The sequence below is a fragment of the Dasypus novemcinctus genome, chromosome 4 (assembly GCF_030445035.2).
Source record: "Dasypus novemcinctus isolate mDasNov1 chromosome 4, mDasNov1.1.hap2, whole genome shotgun sequence".
Classification (NCBI taxonomy): domain Eukaryota; kingdom Metazoa; phylum Chordata; class Mammalia; order Cingulata; family Dasypodidae; genus Dasypus; species Dasypus novemcinctus.
Window position 1 is genome coordinate 72,306,252 of NC_080676.1, and position 15,714 is coordinate 72,321,965.

At 39.2% G+C, this 15,714-nt stretch overlaps 1 protein-coding gene across 12 annotated transcripts in view; it reads right to left on the reverse strand.

Moving 5' to 3' along the window:
- SENP5 (SUMO specific peptidase 5) overlaps positions 1-8,243 on the reverse strand; it is a 60,906-nt gene extending 52,663 nt beyond the window's left edge. For 2 of the 12 annotated variants that reach the window (XR_011648644.1, XM_058295604.2), the window contains exons 1-2: positions 7,923-8,101; positions 5,767-5,856 (exon numbers count right to left, since the gene is read on the reverse strand). The gene's annotated coding sequence lies outside the window, so the exon portion shown is untranslated. Of the gene's footprint in view, positions 1-5,766; positions 5,857-7,922 lie in introns of all 12 variants that reach the window. The other 10 variants (XR_011648645.1, XM_058295605.2, XM_004465887.5 and 7 more) reach the window with 8 other exon arrangements.
- Between the last annotated feature and the right edge of the window lie 7,471 nt (positions 8,244-15,714).

Here is a 15,714-nt window from a genome sequence, read left to right on the forward strand (position 1 = left end):
GGCCTAGAGAGTTACTAATCTAGAAGGGAGACATTCAGAAGGGTCTGGAAGAGATGTCACCAAGAACGTGAAATTGATAGCTATTCTAAAGTCAAGGCACTACAGAAGATTTAGACAATAGGAAGCAGTTGGGGATAAATCAGAAATACATGCAGAGAACACTAAACAAAAAAATAATTTTATCTTCAAAGATAAAAAATTGTACAAGAAAGGAAGAGTCATAGTGAATCATAATATACTATGAGGCTTAACTGTGATTACCATTTACATAGTCATATAAGGTAAACATGATCTAATCCAATGGTCTCAACTGGATACTCCATTCTGCACCCTAACCCTAAATACTTAGAAATGAATGAGTGGAAAAATTTTGGTTGCTGCAATGAAGCCAGGTTGGTATTGATATTCAGTGTTTAGGATCCAGGGATACTAAACATATACTAAATAGGATTAACGAAGAACTGTCTTGCTCAAAATGACAATTCTGCCCACACTGAGAAACTATGATTCTAGCCAAAAATATGGTATCACTTGTTTATTGGGATGATAAGGTGGGAGGGTAGAAAAGAAGTGTGCATGTATACAGAAGTGGGGAAGGGACTGGAAAGAGAAATAAATTTTCATCTTCCAGTCAATAAAGCCTTAACTAGGAAATTAAGAAGTAGCACTATGAAAAGGTAATTTTGAGACATGCCGTTTATACCAAAAGAACAGCTCAAAGACTTGAAAAAGGCTGCCTTTGGAGAATGGGAAATGGTAGAGAGGACAGGATTCTGAGAACTACCTCAAGAAAGGTTAGCGGTCTCTGCCTTCGTTGATACCTTTCACAAAGCAATATATTTCACCTTCAAGTATGCATGGTATCCCCTAGTTCAGAGACTGTTTTACTCCTTCCATCAGATAGTAAATCTCTAATTACCCCGTTGATACGTATGGGAGAGGGATGAGGGCTCAGATCTGGAAGTGCTTTTCTTAAACAGAGTTTTAAATAACTCCTTATATTTTTTGTCCTACCTACATTTTATTTCCAAATACATGACACTATGAATCCCAAGACTTTTACATATTCTCTAACACAAACAAGTACTTGTTGGCTCTCCCCACTGTGGTTTATAATTCAGATTTCTAAAGCCTGCTAATCAGTTATACTAGTCTTTTCTGCTTCCAAGCTTCCAGAATTTTGTTGCTGTTCTTACCACTGCTCTTAATCTTTGTCTTTCTGAGATTTAAAAAATTCCTCTACTCTTTTAATGACGTTTTCAGGCTAGAATGGAATTAAGTGTGCATGTTTATCTTTATCATAATAAACTACTGAATGAAAAATACCAAGTTTCTAAACAGTATGCATGACTGCATTTTTGATAAAAGGGGAAAAATGCAGGGATATGTTTGAATATTTATAAGGAAAAATGCCTAAAAAATATATATCAAACTATCAAAAAGTGAGGGCTGTAGTTCCCCAAATGATGTGCAAAGGCATCCTGGGATTCTGCAGTAAATTCACAGGGGACCATAGGCTATTCTAAATTAGAGAGAAAGAGTGATACTTCTGTATCTATCAGATACCCCACAAAACATTAGTTCAAGGTATTTCATTTTCAAATTAGATCATACTATATTCCTTTTCAAAAAAAAAAATTAGAGAAGTTGTGAGCTTACAAAACAATCATGCATAACATGCAGAATTCCCATATATCACCCCTCCGCCAACATCTTACATTGTTATGGAATATTTGTTACAGAGTATCTACATTGATTTTTGCACAGTAATTTTTATTACAGCAACTGACAAAAACCCAGCTTTGTAAAAATACAACGTCATCAAAAGGAATATAGCATGATCTATTGTACAAAGCATGGGACTGTTTAACAGTGAACAGTGGTAGAAAATGGACTGTGGTTAACAGTACCAATATTAGTTTTCTCGTGAACTATAACAAACATACAATACTAATACATAGTGTTAATAGGGAGTTGTATGGAGAAAATATACCAAATGTAAACACAGAGAGATTAAAAGGTAAAGAATTTTCTTGTCTGTTTTGCATTATTATTGAAATCATGAAAATGCTCTAATGATTGAAGTGATGAATGCACAACTATGTGAATATACCAAATACCACTGATTGTACATTTTGAATGAAATGTATGCTTTATCAATTCGTATCAATAAAATAGATGTGTTAAAATAAAATGGGTAAGATGACCAATTTGGGTAGTCAATCAACGAAAAATAGATATTTCCAGAAAGAAAGAACAGAAAAAATAGAACAGAAGATACCTTAAAGAAAAACTTCAGAAAAATTTCAACAATTAAAGAACAGAAGTTTCCAGTTTGAAAGGGCACATGCACAGCTTAGAACAATGAATCAAAACAGCTACAACACAGTTGTTCATCACCATGAAATTTGAGCCCAATGGGGACAAAAAGCAGATATAAGCTCCAAACTGATGTAACAGATCATGCAATAAAGGATCAATAATCAGAAAGACTTCAACCTTGTCAACAGCAACAATGGAAGCCAGAAATTTCTATGAGAAAATAATTCCCAGCCAAAAATTCTATAACCAGGCAAACTAACATTTAAGTATGAAGAGAGAATTTAGAGGTTATCAGAGAAGCAAGACCTGAAAAGAAATATATTTCCCTGCACCTTTACTGAGGAAACTACTTGAGGATGTGCTCCACCAAAAGAGGATAATAAACCAAAATGACAAGGCTACAACAGGAGATTCAACACAGAAGAAAAGCATCTTCTGGATAATGGTGAAAAGAGATTTCAGGATGGCAACAACCAGTCTCTATGGCAACAAGTCAGAAGGCTTTAGAAGAGATGTAGCCAAGAGGCTGACACTGATAGAATGTTTGCTACATCTGAACACACAAAAAGGAGATTTAGTTGGCTAGCCAAGAATTATCAGTTGAATGGTAAAAGGAACTCAGAAAAAAACACACACAAAAATACTAGACAATAATGACCTCCTAAGAAAACAAGGAGTCATACAAAAAGGAAAATTGCAGTTTTTTGAAATGTAATCATGGTATAAAAAGCTAAACGTGGCTTAGCATTTAATAGTATACATAGTTATTATAATGTTAATACTAAATTTCATCTATTCAAACAATATAAGTATACGTATGTTTATCTTGTAAGTTCGCAATCTTTCCTATACTTATTGTTTATGTATGTTCACGCATGAATGATATAATTCACTAAAAATTTAAAAATGTGTATATATATAAAAAAATAAATGAAAGGGAAAGCTATAAATGTATACGGGGATGGAAGCAGATGAGAGCTAAATTCTCTCTATAATTATAATTTTCTATAATTGAAACCATAATGAATAGGTTATGAAATTTTGGGCTAAATACCAAACACAGGTTAAAAAAAAAAAGTTCTATGTGGTAACAATGAAGAAGGAACTGGGGCAGGAGATCTGCATTTTGTTTTGCTTTGATTTTTGATAAGCCTTACAGATTTGACTGTATGTATATATGTTACTCTGATTTAAAAAAATTTAATGTGGATAGAAATTAGACAGTGGATAAAAAAATATAGATGGAAAAGACTTCACAGCCAGAAAGAGTTAAGGATTAAAAAAAATAAAAAGGGATAACCAAACGCTCAAGACCGTAAGATGGTGGGAAAATACCTAGAGCACAAGTAAAAGTACTGAACTTAGATAAAATCTGGTGACTTCTATTTGGTCTGTGAAGTAGGAAGCAAAGACTTCTACTAAAAATGAAATTCACAGGAAAGAGGAGGAGCCAGGTAGGGAAGTTTCAGTCATTTTGGACACTGAGAGAACAGACTGACTAGGTTAAGCTAATTGGACTGTCGTTTACCTAAAATTACCTGAGGCAAAACTTTCCAACGTTTATTTTATACATATATATATATATTTTTAAATAACTATTAGATGAAATAGCTTTTACGGCAAACCTAATGAAAGACTAATGTAAGCTGTCCATCTGCTGCTATGGTGTGAAGAAGATAAGGAACAGCCTCAATAAAATACTTTTATTTAATTCATAGTGGGGCTCATGCTATATGTAAATAGGCTACAAATGTTAGTGTATTGGACATTTCTGTGCGAATGGCCTATTGACACAGACATCTGTGCTGTAGCAAACGAGGAGCCCTTGTGAGTGTTAAGTGGGAAGACTGATTAAAATTAAAGCAACCTTCACGTGGGGTCCCTTTACATATCTGCCTCTGTACTCCCAGAATGTGTACTCTGTTCACATTCACTAAATACCAACATTCCTTTGAAGATTAAAAAAAAAAACACACAAGGGCAAAAGAAGTGAATTTTCAACTCCTGTTAGATCCTCACTGACCCCAGAACCCGCTGGCCTAACCAATCCTTAAGGGACCTGATATTTAGGCCAAAATTTACAGCAAATCCACTCTACAGGTTAACTCAAGCATCACTAAGAAAAAGTTCTTTCTCTTTGAGATAATAAGACAGAAATGAGAGTAGGAAATAGACAGGGACAGAGCTGCCCATCACAGAAAAACGAGACAGAATGAATGGTTTGTAGTAAGAAATAACATTTTTTAAAAAAATGATCTGTCCATACAGAGGGCATGAAGGAACCATAGAAAAGATCAAGATTGGAGATCAGAGATTTGTACATTTGTCATAACTACTGGTAATATTTAATCATGCCCAGCCACCACATACAGAGTGGATTAAGTGTCCAGTTCTGGTCTTTAAAGAGAAAGAGGACTGCCTCAAGGGCCAGCAAGAGACTTCTAAACTCCACTTTTCACTGGGTCTTCAAGTTGTTACTATCCCCTCCCTCCCCTCTGCCTCTGTTTCAATGTTAAACTTGTAATATCAGTTTAAATTGAAATTTTGACCTTGGGTGCATACCAGTCATTCCTAAATACCTCTATTTTAAAACTCTGCTGTCAGAATCTGAAATTGAACAATTTTTAAATCTTCAGAATTAAGGTATTTCAGGCACAAAAATAAAAAATTTAGAAATTCGGCTATACGATTTTTCATCTCAGACATAACAGATGTCTCTCTAGACTCTGAATTCAGACTGTTAACATGGTTTTTCTACTCAACTAATTTAGAATGCCTTCTGTCATGTGACTACAGGAAGTTAACATGCTATAAACATGGTCATTTTCAGAGAGAAAATAATTCAGCATATTCCTTTAAAAGATTTGTGATGTAGGGCCCACTTCTGGTTCTATCACTAAATTGCTAAAGTATTGGGAAAGGTTATCAAAGAACACTTTGAGAATGAATATATTTTCTTAAAAGAGAATGCTCAATTATGCCGAATAGCTTACTTAATTAATTCTGAAAATGCTACCCCAAAAGTCATGAGGGTTTCACTGTAACAGGTAAGAAAAATACATGTGCAGTGCTATTACCACTGTATGAGTCGATTCTCCCTAGGTGTCTACCAAATTCTTTAAATCAGTGGCACAGTACAACTTAACCAAGAAAAGAAAAAAAGTGCTAAAAATTCAAGGACATGCTTAAAGTAAATGCTGAGAGTTTCTACTTAAGTCATGTTCATTAGTGAGTTAGAGAAGCATAGAGCCCAGTCCTCAAAACATGCTTCACAGGAAACTGACTAGTGATATAAGGTAAGTGGTCATATATACCAGGATGGAGCAGAGAAGAAAAAATGCCTGTGTATAATGCAATAGGGTTACGATAAACCAGAACACAAATGCAAAATATTCTTAAATTGGATTTTTTCCATAGTTTTTGAGACTTAGCATAAAAGCTTACCCAAAAACTGATTTACAGGGAGCAGGTGTAGCTAGTGGTTGAGTACCTGCTTCTCATGTACAAGGTCCCAGATTCAATCCCCAGTACCTCCTGAAAAAAACAAACAAAAAAAACTAAACAAAAAAATCAAAAGAAAAATCTGATTTACAAAGGGATATGTTTATATAATTCTGCCAACAAACAAGCCTAAGCAACATTTAGTAAAAATTTTAATGTAACAACTACTACTTTCATCAAAGAGCATTAAATATGAGTCCAACTAACAGAAAACTTTTCCCTTATTGGCTCAAGGCACTACAAAACCTAAAATAGTACTAATGATTCAAATAAGGTTATTTGAAAGAAAGCAAAAAAAAAATTTAGAAGGGTAGAAGGCAACAAACTAGTTGGGTATAACATATCTCTGAGCCTGTTCAAAAACTAAAATGTGAAAGCTGCTACTCAAACCATGAGTAGCACCTGAGAAGCTTTCAAAAAACATATCTCCAGGCCCCACGTCAGACCTAGTAAAGTAAGGTTCAGGCTTCTGGGTTTGGTTTGGTTTGGTTTTGCTTTAATTCAACTGATTCTGATGCACAGCAGGGTTTTGGAACCACTGAGTAAGATGACTCTCAAGGTCCCTCCGTATCCATGATTTACAGTTCCAAAGTGACAACTTTGTGTCAAAGGAACTGAAGAATGCACTTAGCTGCATACTGCAATGTAGCCATCATCATGTCCCAATGAAGAAAGAAAAGCATTTACCTGACCAAGCAACTCTAGGAGTAGGTACTACTCACTCAAGTCACTGACTGCATCTTCCTTCCTTTCTTCCCAAACACTTCTCTAACTTGGAGTTCACTACACTATAGAGTGGTAAATATTTTTCTCCCGCCAATGTAAAGAAAAACTTTCTCAAATTGACTTAGAACTGTAATGTCCAGTCACTAAAAGGTTTGAGTGCATTTATTCTCAGCATACTTTTGACTAACATGAAATGTTTTAGAAGAAGCATGAGCGGTCCTCAGAAACATGTCAAGTATTCCTTCTAAAGTGGGCTCAGATTTAAATGAAGCCTCTCCCAGATTTTGTTGTTTGTTTTTCTAGAAAGGGCCCATTGGGCAAAACTAAGCAAAAGTGATTTGGGCCATCCCTCATGTGCTCATAATGTTTATCAACAAGCACAAAACAGTTAGGTTACTAGGAAAGAGTCTACTTTCTTCCTGATGCTTGCCCACTCCAAAGCACAGACTGCAGTTAGGGTTCTGACCACACAAGATCCTGGCATTTTTTCCAGCACCCTCCTCCACGCCAAGCCCTACTTATCCTGGGCAAAACACAAAAAAACGTAATTTGGAACCTACTATTAAGTATCCTGTATACTCTTAAACCGAGTTTAACCAGATTCCCAAAACACTTCATAACTAACGTTCTGTCTTCTTAATTTCATTTAATTCTCCCAAACAATTTATATAGATAGAGGAAAGCCCCACTTTACGGGGGATTAATATGAGATTAAGACCACCCCCAAATGGCAGGCTCGAATTCAACTCGGCTCTTTTTACTCTAAATCCAAAACTCTTCTCATCTCCCATACTTTCTCCGCACCTCTGCCAACAACGAAACAAAGTGGTCATACAGTAGAACAGGGGTTGACACTGCCACGTATAGCTGAAAAAAATAAAGAAAATAGAACAGGTTTCCCGGTAGGCTAACGCTCAACTAGGCCATACCCTTTCATTAGAAAAAGGTCCCAGGAGCGTGGGGAAGGAACCCAAGGCAAGGTGGCACAATTGTCCGAACAAACAAAAACCCTTGACCTGCAAGAGGGCAGGAGCTGAAGGGCCTTTAACAACAGCTCTTCCTCTCAAAAGATTTCCCCCGCTACAGGGGGAGCGGCCAGGAGCGCTCGTTTCTCTATTCCTGCTTGGTACAGCTTCGATGGAGAGAAAGAGGGAAGGGGAACTGTCCCTCGAGACGAGCGCCTTCCCCCAACCCCAGAAAGGCACGCCAGTGCACAGGGTGAAATCTGCTGCCTCCGATTCGGAGCGTGGGGGAGGGCAGTGCTAGAGGCCTCCGGGCCGGGGCGCTGAGCTGGCGCGGGAAGGGCCAGCCAGCCAGGTCAGTCGATCCGTCCGTAAGTCATTCGTGGAGTTGACGTCCCGGCTTCTGCTTACCTACATTCCTCGCTACCGGCACCTGCCCCGCCGCGGGTCCAGACCCTGCGGCAGCTCGGACTCCGTCTTCGCCTTCGCCAGTGATAGGGGAAGCCCGTGGGCGAGGAGGTGCCCGGCCTACTTACAAGAGCCACGACCGCTCAGCTTCCTCTCTCGCCGCCGCCGCGACGCTGGCGCTCACTTATAGCGTCACCTCCTTCCGTGTCCTTCCGCCTGCAGCCCCGCCCGCGCCTTGTGCGGGGAGGTGGAGCGAGCGAGCCGCAGACCCGGCGCTGGGGGCGTGGCCTCGCCGCCCTCCGCTCCCGGCGGCGCGCGCTGCCTGGGTTTCCTGAGCGTGCGGCTCACTCCTGGCCACCAGGAGAGAGCTTCTCGTCATAGCATCTCGCAGCAGATGCGCTCCTAGAAACTGTGATAGAATTGCAGAAGCTGTTTCGATTCCATTTAGCCTCCGTCCTCAAGTTTTTACACAAAAAGGGCCAATCAAACCACTATTACATGATCTCTTCCTCCACTAATCCGTTTTCCATTTTGCCAAAAAAGCAAAGACCACATTCCTGTTCTCAACTTTTGAGGCCTTGCCCAGGCTTCGCTGGTTTCCTCAAGTTCATCTACCCTTGGTATTGTAATTGCCTCTGTATTTGTGTCCCTCCCCTTCCCAACACTGATCACTTCCCAAGGGGCGTTAGGCTCTTCCAGGACAACTAACAAGGAGTTGGTGATGGACAATGCCCCTCCCAAGGAACTGAGAGTGTCTGCAGCTGCAAGCAAGATAGATTCATCCGTTTGCCCCACGCGATCTAAGCCCTCTCTCAGTTAGAAACAGAGTGAGCATCACTATCCCAAAACCCACAAGATTGGGGAATGAACAATGGATTAAACAGACATTATTACTCTGCTATAGACTCGTTGTTCTAGCAATGGAAGAACTATTATCACTGATACAAACGCAGTGGCCACCAGAGGTTTCCAGGAGAGGAAGAGGGAAGAATAGGTGTAACATGGGGGCATTTTCAGGACATTGGAATCGTCCTGCATGACATTGCAATGACAGATACAGGCCATTATACATGTTGTGATAACAAAATTGTGCAGGGCAGAGTGTAAACTATAGTTCATGGTTGGTAATATTGCTTCAATATGGGTTCATCAATTGTAACAAATGTACCAGGCTAATGAAAGATGTTAATGTGAGAAAGTGGGGGAGGAGGGAAGGTATATAGAAAATCCCTGTATTTTTTATATAATATATATGTAATCTAAAGCTTTTTTTTTTAATTTTTAAAATATATATTTTTAAAGGCCACTATTTAAAAAGTTGGAAAACTGCAAGTGTTGGAAAGAATGTGGAGAGAGAGGAGTGTTTATTTGCTGTTGGTGGGAATGTGGAATGGTATGACTACTGTGAAGAACTGTTTGCCAGATCCTAAGGAAGTTGAATACAGACATGCCATGTGACCCAGTTATATAGATCACCAGAAAATAGACTTATATTAGAGAATGGAAAACTGAGGTATAATCTGGGTAGAACTGGGGAAAAAAACATTGTAAATCTCTGGAAATGAATAGAAGTGCTGAAAGCACATCATCATGTTTGTAAGTAGCAGTGCTATTATATCAGTATGACAGTGGTTGAAAGGGAAAGTCTAAGGACATGTACATTACTAGAAGAAAAGCTTAAAAATATAATATGGGACTGTGCAACTGTGAAACCTCTTGTGAAATGTGAATATGTGTAATATAGCTTATGTAAGACTGTTTTTACAAAATAAAAACAAATAAACTAGAGAGATGGAAATGGAATAACAGCTACATATGGCAGTGGAATCATAGAGCTATTGAGAGGTGATCATTTTTTGTTTGTTTGTATTTTTTTTGGTTTATCATTATTATTGGAATAATGAAAATGCTCCAGTAATGACAGAAGTGATGAATGCACAACTATGTGATAATACCAAATACCATTGATTGCACACTTTAGATGGATTGTATACTTTATTAATATATATCAGTAAAATTGATTTGTTTAAAAAAAAAAAAAGTCAGTCTTCTATGATTTCCACTTCCAGCCAAGATGGAACAATAGGGACAAGATTTACCATTGTGGGAAAAAAAACAAACAAACAGACAAAATACATAAAACAACAGTTTTCAAGACATTGGACATCAAGGGAAGTCGAATAATGATGTCTGAACATTGAGAAATAAATGAAGTGAGCCCTCTTAATGTCCCACTTTACCACCTAGAAATCGTTTCCAGGATCTGACATAGGCAGGGGAAGCCAGGACGAGCATGGTGATCCTTGAGCTGGGAAGGAGCCAGGAGCCTCAGGAGGCCAAAGCACTCAGAATTCATAGAAAAGAGTCCCAGAGAAGAAAGCTGCACAAAAAGGAAGCTCAAGCTGCTTTATAATATTTACTCTTTGTCTCTGATTTTCAGTAGTTTGACTATTTTGTGCTCTATGATGGTTTTATTTGTACTTATCTGGCTTGGGTTTCACTGAGCTCCTTCAATTTGAAAATTAAACTGTCTTTTATCAATTTTGGAAATTTCTCAGCCATTACGTCTTAAATATATTCCTTTTCTTAGGCCATATCTTCTATTTTCTTAGTATGGCTTGTAATTTTTTGCTGCTATCTAGGCATCTGATTAGGATGTAGTTTACTCAGATGCTCGATTTCTTTCTCTTTTGTAGGGAGTTAGTGGCAGAAGGCTGTGTTACCACTGCTCTTTGATTCTTGACTTGACCTGGATTGTTAGGATTGTCCTGCTAGTAGCTCAAACCTGGGCACTGAACACAGTAACTGGTAGCAGAGTCACTTCCTAGGGCCTTGGGGAGGGAGCCTATAGAGGCCAGAAAAAGCCTCTCCTACTTATTTTAATTTTCTTGCATGCACTTCCTTGGTCTGCCAGCAGATGGTGCTCTTTGACAGCTTTCAGTTCAATGCCTGATCAGAGAGTACTTGTTGCAAAGCAGATTGGATCAATGTGATAGAGCTTCCTGCCTGGAGGCTATGAGTCTTGTAATTCAAACTTTCTCTGAGACAGTTTCCCAGTCTTCTCTGGAAGTCCCCTCCCTTTTCCCAGGTCAGAAATATTTCCACTCCCCTCTGAGTCCTCAACAATCAGTCCAATCCTGTCATTGTGACTTCCCTCCTTTGTCCCTCTCTTCTCTGGGTAGTGTCCAGCCTTCACCAGGTATCCTAAACCCTAGAAGATCTTTTCCTAGGCTGTTTCAGCCTATCCTCTAGCTATTTTTCTGGAGGATAAGAGAGTGTGTCTTTTTAATCTGCCATCTTCCCATTGTATCTTCAAATATTGCTTTTGCTCTGTTCTCTCTCCCTTCTCTTCTAGGATTCCAATTACATATGTAAGCTTATCTGACCATACTCATCACATCACTTACATTTTGTACTATCTTTAATTTTTTTCAGTGCTTCAGTTTGAATGTTTATATTGACCTGTCTTTGAGTTTACTAATTCTATCTTTTACCTTCATCAATCTGCTGTCAAACATATACAATGAGGTTTTAATTTTAAAATTGTATTTTCAGTTCTAGAATTTTATTTTTTACATAAATTTTTATCAATTCCACTTATCTGTTGAAAATATCCATCTTTTCATACATATCGTTTTTTATGTTTTCCTTATCTTATTTCTCATTTTTTTTCAAGTCCTTATCTACTAACACAACGATTTTGATCATCTTTTGGTCTTTTTCTACTGGTCATTTTTTCCTCTTGATTATCAGTCACATTTTCCCCGCCTTTTCACATAGTTAATAATATATTGTTGTATGTCAGTCAGTATGAATAAAAGCCTCCCCATGATATTATCTGCCAGTAAAGATTCCCCTTCCCTCTATCAGGCTGATAGCATGAGGGACTAATCATTGAGTTGGGTCTTGACTAAGTTGCTCTTTCAATTAGACACAGTCCACCTCTGGTTCAACTCTGTCCCTCAAGCATGGCTCAGGCTTTTGAGTTCATATATGGCTCTAGGCCCATATGTTAACTTGGTTTCTGTTTCTTCAATTATAAAAAAATGGAGAGATGAAAATGCCCACCTTATATGTCAGTAGTGAAAATTAAATGATATGATGCCCATAAAATGTTGAATACAGTGCTCATCACATGGTAAGAGCTCAATTAATTGTCTTTTTTTTTTTTTTTTAATCTTCAAGGGATAGCTGCAAAAACTATGGAGAAAGGCTTGGTGGTGAACTTTGAATCTACATAACTATATGTTGAAGCCTAAATGAACTGTGAGAATTATGGTTACACACAGAAGTGTCATTTATGTATTTGGCCATAGTAGATATAATTGAGACTTTCAAGTGAATTTTTCTTTCACTTGGATGTAGTATGTTGCTGCAGGACAATACTCCTGCCAATACTACTTTTACATGATTCTGAAATATCATATCTTTAAATATATTGGAGAGCTGTGAGGTAACAAGGACTAGGTATTCCAGCAAGGGGGAAGCCCTTCCAAGGTGAACTGGTAAACAGTAGTTGCTCTCTTTCTGGGAAACATTTGCTGAATCTAGGTGCATTTTGAGGATCAGTCTTAACCAAGGTAAAGGGAGACACTACTGGGGCAAAAGAAACCAAAAGAAGCTTTTAGTGGTTATGTGGGACTACTGTGACTGATTGAAAGTCAGAAGATTCCCAGTGAATGACAGGTCTTCTGTGGGGGGGCATTTGCTATGTTCTGGACATGTACAGTAGGCTGGTGGACTAGGCCAAAACTTTTCAAAAAAGAGTCATGGTGCTTAGAAAACAAAACCCATCTGTATTTTTTTGTTTTGTCTTCTCTTCTTATCTTCCTCCTCTAGGACTCACTGGGATTCAATCCTGGAACCCTCTGATATGGAGAGAGTTTCCTTGTCAATTGCACCACCTCCGTTCCTGGTCTCTGCTGCACTTCACCTTGACGCTCCCCTTTGCCTCTCTTTTGTTGCATTATCATCTTGCTTCATGATTCATTTGTATGGGCACTCAGCTTTCCTGCATGGGCACTTGGCTTGCCATGCAGGCACTGGCTCACTGCGCAGGCACTGGCTCAACATGTGCACACTTGCACAGGCACTCAGCTCATCATGCAGGCACTCAGCTCTCCATGCAGATTGGCTCACCACACAGGCATGCTTTTTCTTCTTCTTTTTCGCCAGGAGGCCCCAGGGATCAAACCCAGGTCCTCCCATGGTAGTCAGAGGCCCTATCACTTGAGCCACATCTGCTTCCCCCATCTGTATTTTAAGCCCCCCAAAATCATTCAGTTTTGTCCCACCTCTGTGTGAAATACTATACAATAGTGCTACACAAAACAATAGTGACTAGCTACAGATAGTTATTTACATTTAAATTAACTAAAATTAATAAAATTTAAAATGCACTTCCCCAGTTGCATTAGCCACATTGCATGCACTCAAAATATCATGTGATCAAAGGTTACAATAATAGATGGTAAGGATTTAGATCATTATCAACACTGCAGAAAATTTTATTGGAAGGTACTGCTCTAGGTATCTTTAGTAAGGTTTATGAAAACAATATTTTCTAAGTTTTGGCATATTTTTAAATATTTCTGGCCTACCTTTATATTTGAATGATGATATTCCTGGGCAAAAAATTCTGGGGTGGCACTTTCTTTCACTGAAGGTATTAATAAAAACTACTATTATTAAATGTTGCTATAAAAAAGTCTTAAATGAGTGATGTCATGAAAAATAGTGGAGGAGGAAGCTTCAGAGGTTGGTCCCAGTGGCGGACTTGGCCCTGCAGTTAGGGCATCTGTCTACGACATGGGATGTCCGCAATTCAAACCCCGGGCCTCCCTGACCCGTGTGGAGCTGGCCCATGCGCAGTGCTGATGCGAGCAAGGAGTGCCATTCCACGCAGGGGTGTCCCCTGCGTAGGGGAGTCCCACGCACAAGGAGTGCACCCTGTAAGGAGAGCCGCCCAGTGCGAAAGAAAGTGCAGCCTGCCCAAGAATGGCACCGCACACAGGGAGAGCTGACAGAACAAGATGACGCAACAAAAAGAAATACAGATTCCCATGCCACTGACAACAACAGAAGCGGACAAAGAAGATGCAGCAAATAGACAGAGAGAACAGACAATGGGGGGGGGGAGGGGAGAGAAATAAATAAATAAATCTTTAAAAAAAAAAAAAAGGGGGTTGGTGCCTCCACCAAAACAATCACTGAAGTGCAAAGAACTATCAAAATGGACTAGTTTAGAGCTCTGGAACCTGATCAGACATGTCTAGCAACCAGTGGGGTATTAGATGAAGGAAGAGACAGTTGAAATTCAGTAGGAGATCAGCAGTAAAGCTGGCTAGTAAAATAGGAACTCAATAGATGGATCTGGAGCCTGGCAAGAAGTCCTCATGGACATCAATAACCCCAAGAGGGCTGCTGGAAGACCCTCCCCAAGATTCTGCCACTCAGAAGAAAACTTCCCCCAGAAGTCAGAAGAAACCCTGGATATTCCCCAAGGACTTTATCATTGGGCCTTTCTGGGAGATTGATGAGAGAAATAAGCAATCAAAATGGTAAACAAAAAGCCAGACACAAGGGCCCAAGCTCTGTCTTTCGTGCACTCTCTCGCCTGTGGACCCATTCCTGCCCTCTGCGCAGCACTATCACGGTTTTTCCTCTGCAATGTGTCCACACAAGTAAACCTAGGGATTTATAGTTTATAATGGGAAATTGTAGTCTGTAAATCAGCCCTCTTTATCACTTTTCACCCCCTTCCTCTCTACCTGGGACCCCTGATCTGTTGTATTCTCCCATTTCTTTTCCCTCCTTACCTGAATGAACTACTGGCCTAACTCACCTGATGTGCTCTTGAAATTCATTTCTGCAACATAGTCATAGACCCTAGATAAAATCCGGTAACAGCAGGAATGAGTTAAATACCATCATCCATTCCTCAACATTCCTAGAATGCTGACTGGTGCCAGGGAGGGAAGTAAAGACTTTGTACTCTAATAACTGTGTGTTATACATTTTGGTCCATCTGGTGAGTCCCTGAGGGATCAAATGTTTTTCATTGTTTAAGCTCCCTAGGCTTTCTTAGGCTGCAGCAGCTTTCCTCACAGTGGCTATTGAGTGATTTAAACAGACATGCACCTCTCTCTTTCCTTCTTTCTTTGATTCCAGGTCATCAGCTGGCCACAGAGATATGTAACAGAAATTTCAGTGATAACACACAACAAGGAATACAAGCTTTGCAAAAATAGCCTGGAAAAATCACTAAACAAACAGATGACTATCCCTTAACAGGCAAAAATCAGCAGTCTCTGAGGAGGGGAAACATCTGATTAACAGAGTTACCACATTATAATATTTAAAATATCCAATTCTCAGCAAAAAAAAAAAAAAAAGAACATGAAAGTATGGTCCATTTACATGGGGAAAAAAATGACAGAGACCATCTCTGAGAAAGCCCTGACATTGGAATTATTAATCAAAGATGTTAAATCAACCATCTTAAATATTCTCAATGAACCAAAGGATACCATGGACAAAGAACTAAAGGCAACCAGAAGAGCAATGTAGAAATGGGGGAAAAGATAGAAACTATAAAAATGAACCTTGGGAAGCAGATTTGGCTCAAGCAGTTGGGAACCCACCTACAATGTGGGAGGTCCCAGTTTCAGTTCCTGGTGATTCCTAAAGAAGACAAGCAAGACAGGAAACTGACACACAACAAGAGACACAACAAACAGGAGCAGATGTGGCTCAAGAGATGGGCACCTCCCTCCACATGGGAAGTCATGGGTTT